The sequence below is a fragment of the Lepus europaeus genome, chromosome 6, assembly GCF_033115175.1.
Source record: "Lepus europaeus isolate LE1 chromosome 6, mLepTim1.pri, whole genome shotgun sequence".
Classification (NCBI taxonomy): domain Eukaryota; kingdom Metazoa; phylum Chordata; class Mammalia; order Lagomorpha; family Leporidae; genus Lepus; species Lepus europaeus.
This window is the reverse complement of record NC_084832.1, coordinates 85,324,358-85,330,357: the sequence shown is the minus strand read 5'-3', so window position 1 is coordinate 85,330,357 and position 6,000 is coordinate 85,324,358. Positions and strand designations below refer to the sequence as shown.

General features: G+C 53.7%; 1 protein-coding gene and 1 pseudogene across 2 annotated transcripts in view; one reads left to right on the top strand and one right to left on the bottom strand.

Annotated features, from left to right (window-relative positions):
* Positions 1-872: 872 nt before the first annotated feature.
* Positions 873-2,315, bottom strand: LOC133762135 (large ribosomal subunit protein eL29-like; annotated as a pseudogene).
* The window catches only part of BID (BH3 interacting domain death agonist), a 36,268-nt gene continuing 32,535 nt past the window's right edge, over positions 2,268-6,000 (top strand). The window contains exon 1 of one of the 2 annotated variants that reach the window (XM_062194462.1): positions 2,268-2,313. The gene's annotated coding sequence lies outside the window, so the exon portion shown is untranslated. Of the gene's footprint in view, positions 2,314-2,661; positions 2,736-6,000 lie in introns of those variants that run through there. The other variant, XM_062194461.1, reaches the window with a different exon arrangement.

The following is a 6,000-nucleotide window of genomic DNA, read 5'->3' as shown; positions in this document are numbered from 1 at the left end:
ATTTATTGGAATGAGCCTACTTTTGTTCAAAATGTACAGATTTTTCTTTTTGACACTTCCTTTAGAGCCTATTTAAATTGTGTATGAAAACCAAAAGCATTGTGGCACAGTGGGTTAAGCTGCCCCTCTCTTTTTTTAAGATTTACTTAATTGAGGACCTGGCACTGTTGTGCAGCAGGTTAAAGCCCTGGCCTGAAGCACCGGCATCCCATATGGGTGCTTGTTCTAGTCCTGGCTGCTCCTCTTCTAATCCAGCTCTCTGCTATGGCCTGGGATGGCAGTGGAAGATGGCCCAAGTCCTTGGGCTCCTGCACCCACATGGGAGACCTGGAGGGAGCTCCTGGCTCCTGGCTTCGGATTGGCACAGCTCTGGCCGTTACGGCCATCTGGGGAGTGAACCAGCAGATGGAAGACCTCTCTCTCTGTCTCTACTTCTCTCTGTAACTCTCTTTCAAATAAATAAAATAAATCTTTTAAAAAAGATTTACTTATTTGAAAGATTGCAGAGAGAGAGATGCAGAGGGAGAGACAGAGACAGAGAGATCTTCATTCGCTGGTTCACTCCCCAGATAGTTGCAACAGCCAGGGCTGGGCCAGGCTGAAGACTGGAACCAGGAGCTTCATCTGAGTCTCCTAGTGGGTGACAGACGCCTAAACACTTGGGCCATCTTCTGCTGCCTTTCCCAGGCCATTAGCAGGGAGCTGAATTGGAAGTGGTGCAGTCGGGACTCCACCCAGTAATCTGTTATTAGATGGAGGGGAGGGTTGTCCTAAGCAGCAGCTCAATATGCCCTGCCACAGTACCCACCCCTCCTTTATCTAATTTTCAAATAAGTTTTTATTCATTGTAAAATTAGTGTCATAATAATTTTTTAATTTTTTTTCCCTGTCTCGGGTTTATTTGTACAAACAGCACAGGAGGACACTAGCCCCACGCAGACAGCAGCCCAGGGGTCACACCAGTCCTTCTGCCCTTGCATTGGCAGGCACAGGCTGTTACTAGGGTGCCTTTGTGGGGGGTTGGGCACCTTTGGGAGGAGCCTGAGCTGGAACTGGGGCTGCAGGTGTGGCCTGGGCCTTCGGCTTGGTTTGGGTCTGAGCCTTGGGTTTGGCTTGGGCCTGGGCCTTGGCTTGGCTTGGGCCTGGGCCTTGGGCTTGGTTTCAGCCTGGGCCTTGCCCTTGCCCTTGCCCTTGCTCTTGATTTGAGCTTGAGCTTGGGCCTTGATTTGAGCCTTGACCTTGCCCTTGATTTGGGGCTCAGTCTTGGCCTTTGCCTTGGTCTGTGGCCGGGACAGCCTGAGACCCCTAGCAATGCGGGCACAGGCACGCCTTCCAAGCTTTGGGTGTATGTATGCAAGTCGATCAAGCTTCCGGCTGACACCCTTCGGGATCGTGTCTTTACTTCCTTAGGCTTGACCAGGGCCTTGATAGCTTCAGCACGTGCAGCCATAGCCTTGGCATTGTTGGCCTGCATCTTCTTCAGGCCCTTCTTGTTGTGCTTCTTGGCAAAATGCATGTTCCTCAGGAACTTGGGGTCCACCCCTTTCAGAGACTTGTATCTTTGTGATCGCGGTTTCTTGATGCCATTTCTGTGCCATTTTCGGGACTGGTTGTGCGTGGTGTGGTTCTTGGACTTGGCCATGTCTGCACTGTAACCCGCGGCTGCCGAAGCACCTGGGACCGGAAAGAGAAGAGCCATTTTTAAAATTTTTAAAGAAGATTTATTTATTTGAAAGAGTTACAGAGAGATAGGTCTTCCATCTGCTGGTTCACTCCCCAAATGGCTGCAATTGCTGGAGCTGAGATTACTGAAGCCAGGAGCCAGGAGCTTCTTCCAGGTCTCCCACCTGTGTGCAGGGGCCCAAGGACGTGGGCTTTCCTCTGCTGCTTTCCCAGGTGCATTAGCAGAGAAGTGGATTGGAAGTGGAGCAGCCAGGATTCAGATCGCTGTCCACATGTAATGCCAGCATTGCAGACCAGGGCTTTAACCGCTGTGCCACAGCACCAACCCCGTCATAGTCATTTAAGAAAAACTGGCAAGTACAAAAAATGTACAAAGAAGAAAATCACTGATTTTATTATTTTAATACAACCATATGTTTTTCTTCCAGCCTCCCCTACTTTTATTATTAGTTTCTAATTAGTTTCTGTTCCTATGTTCATTTATAGCAAGTTTCTCGGCCCTATTTGCTTCCTCCTCCTTTCCAGAAACTTACTTTCCTGTTTCTGTTTCTCTTTTGTTGGGGTCACGTGCGTTCCTCCTTTGGGGTGCGCCGCAGGTGCCAACTGTGGACTCCTCCGGACAGGGGACTGGTGAGTGGGGGCTCAGATGACCCTTGGTCCTCATGCCTTTACCAGACGTTTCCATCCTTCGAAGTTTCCAGAATTGCTCTCCTAGGGGTTACTCAGAAGGCAAAGCAAAAAGAGAAGGCATCGCTGGAGGGAGGGGCCACCTTCCCTGACTCTGTTGGGACAGCTGCCGTCCGGCGCTGCGACTCAGCCCTGTCATCCAAGCTCTTCCAACCGGAGCGCCAGGCCGGAATCGGACCCCCCTTTCCCCCCGAGCCCTCGCTGGGGGCCCGGGAGTCCCGCGCTGCGGGAACCCGCGCGGGGAGGCCGGGGGCGGGCCCGGGCGGGGCGGGGCGTGCGTGCGGTGTAGAAAGGAAGCTGCCGGCCGCGAGCTGCGTCCTCGAGCCCAGGGGACTTCGCGCACGGCCCGCGGTGGCGGCTGGCTGGTGAGTAGCCTCTACTGCTGGCGGGCGACCCGGCTTGCGCTCCCTTCCCCGCACCTTCGGTGTTCGCGGTGAGCTCCAGTTCAGGGTCCGCCACTTGCCAGCTCCCCCTGAGCCGAACCCAGCCCCCCTGCGCCCTGTGGGAGCCCGGGGAGGGGAGAGGAGACTGGGCCGTATGGTGCCGCCCCCGGTATCCGGTAAGAGCCTCGCCGCGCTCGCCCCGACGTCCACACTTCAGCAGCCTCTCCCGCCTGGGTCTGCTTCCGACTGGCTGCGACGCCGCCGGAGGGGCACCCTCTTGGAGCTGGCCTGGCGCCGGAGCAGCCCTGTCTTGCGGAAGCGGCGCACCCCTTGGAGGGCAGGAGGAGGCTTTGTTTCCTCCACATGACACGTGGCCCCGAGCGCGCGGGCAGCGAGTGAGTGAGGGGCCCTGGAACAAATCCAGAGATGCAAAAACCGATGGGAAGGGGCCATTTAGATCCTCCTGGATCCACGGCAGGGCCCAAACCCCAGACCAGATTTAAACCTTAAACTCTGAACCAGAGCACTTTCTCTGCACCTGCAGGGCCCGTGTGGCCAGAGGGGACAAGGCGTTCCCTCCAGTGACTTGGAGGTGGTTTGAAGTGTGCTGATAGCTACTGTAGGAAACAGTGTTTTGAATGGGTTGAGTGATGCGTTGAGTGACCGAATGACCTTAGGCGTTCTTGGGGAAACTCAGAGACCCTCACCATTGAGTGACTGAGCTGACACAGTTTCGTTTCTGCAACTCACAAATATGAATGTGCACCTGGAGCTGGGGTCGTGATGGCACCATAGTGCTGGCAGTGAGGGAGTGGCTTGAGCAACACAGAGAGGCCTTTGGAGGTGGGTTTGGGCCTGGGCCTCCTGGGATGACACTTGTCTGTGACAGACCCAGGGAGGGGGGGAGGCACAGGGCAGGGACCAGCAGGGAGCTTCTCAGACGACTCTGTGACCCTGTGACTGCACTAGGAGAGCTGGGGGAAGCCCCAAAAGATGTTTTTCCACATTCCATCTCCACCCAGGCAGCGCACTTGACTCACCCTGAAATGAAGACACAGACACATCTCCTGGGCTGTCCTTTGTTGAAGCAGACTCCGCACCAGGGCCCGGAGTCCCCTGGGAGTCAGTGATGACTGTCTGCAAGAGAATCTGGTCTCAGAGCCAGGAGGAAGGTGGCTTTGAAAGTTTCTGCGGGTGGAGCTCTAGGGTGGGCATTTGATGTCAGAGCCTTCAGATGAGTAGAATTCCAGTTTTCTTCTGTCTCTAATGGAGACTGAGCAGGAGGCTGTGAGTGTCAGTGTTCAAAGCCCAGCGCCATCTTCACAGGACAGAGAGAGTCCTCGTGCTGGTACCCAGGCACAGACTCTATGCTGTTGGCCCACGAAAAAACTTGTTCTAGAGCTGTGGCCACTGGGAGTGCTTTTCATGCCTGTTCCTGTGGTCAGGACGCACCAGGTAGGGGCTGCAAGGGCAGCTTGGGCAGCAGTGTCCCTGCCCACCCCACTGGGCTTCCAAACACAGGACCTGATTTCAGCTCCTCAACTGCCACACCTGCTAGTTACCAAAGGGGCCACTTGTGCCCTTGTGCTAAGCCATTGACGCAGGTTTGAAGCAGGCAGCTGATTGAGTCTGAAGAGGGGAGGAAGGGTGTGGTCAGCTGTAACACGCGGAGCTTGCTGTGTGCCACAGACACAGGTAAAAAGGCTCTGTGTGCTCATCAGCTCAGACATCACAGTAATTAGAGACTGGGTTATTGTCCTCATTCTTCAGGTGGGGAAACAAGCAAGGAGAGTCACTTGCCCAGGGTCACAGCCAAGGGTGTCAGGCTCCACACTCCACCTTGTACTGCCCTGTGTGGAGGCCCAGGCCTCCCACTCCTCCAGTCCATCGCCTAGACCTCCTGGGTGAGACACAGAGTGCATGCCTTTCTGTGCACCTGCCTTCCCAGCTGGGTTGCAGGGAAGCCAGAGTTGGGCGGGGACAGTGTGCAGGTTTAGTAGGGCAGTGTCAAGGGCACCCTAGCAGCCTCCTACAGCCCCTCCCCCTCTCACAGTCTTTATTTCCTTCCTCCTCCTCTCTGCCTTAGTCCAAATAGGGAAGTTTCAACTAAAAGACAAACAAGATTGTCGAAATTAACCATGAAGCAGCCATTTCTGGAGGTGCTGATGGTTTGCAAATTAAATTCTTGGTTGGCGTTTCAAGTGTTATGTCCAGGAGACAGAGAAGCCGCCAGCTAAGAAAACAAGGAAGTGGGTTGTTTAAATTACGCTGCCCTCGTGAAGCAAGTGGGCCTTACTTCTTCTCAGCTTAGGGGTTTTGGGAGAGAGAAGGAAAGGGTTTGAAAGGGAAAAGACCACCATTCAAATCCTGGAGCAGATTTGAGTGAGGTTGGACTCACCAGAATGACAGATGTTCTGTCCTGGTGGCCATGGGCAAGAGGGGGCTGCACAGAAGTGAGTCTGTGGCCACGTGGGGAGAGGCCTGTCACCTGGGTCTTCCTGCCAGGGCTTCTGCTAGTGTGGATGAGATTCCCCCAGCCGTGCTGATGGCTGTGCTGCTGACAGTTGAGCATGGCAGAGCCTGCCTTGAGCACTGGCTCCTTCATGAGCTTTACAAATCTGTGAGTCCTGTGGCCTGGGTCAAGGGTAGGCTGGTCTTTGCAGTTCCAAGTGCAGTACATGTGTGTGTGTGTGTGTGTGTAGGGTCCAACTTGCTGAATCTCCCTGTACTTGTTGTACAGGTGCTCCCTGACTTACACTGGGATTACATCTTGATAAACTCACAGTAAGTTGAAAATAGTCTAAGTTGAAAATGCATGTTAGGGCAGGCATTTGGCCGGGGTGACCACGTCCCCTATTCCAGTACATGGGTGTTCAATACCCAGCTCTACCTTTCTGCTGATGCAGAAAGTGGCTCAAGTGATTGGGTTCCTGCCACCCATGTGGAGACTTGGATTGAGTTCCTGATTCACAACTGAAGCCCCAACCAGTGCAGGCATTTGGGGAGTGAACCAGTGAATGGGAGCTCCGTCTCTGCCTCTTAAATAAATTTTTAGAAAAATTAAATAAATTCATTTAGTGCACCTAACATACCACACTTTGTAGTTTGGCCTGCCTGTGGTTGGGCATAGGCATTTCACACAAAGCCTGTTCTGTGTAATTTATTGACTGCCATCCCAGAGTCAGAAGCAGAATGGCTGTATGGCTACACTTTCCATTGTAAAGTGAAGACATTGTGAGTTGGGACG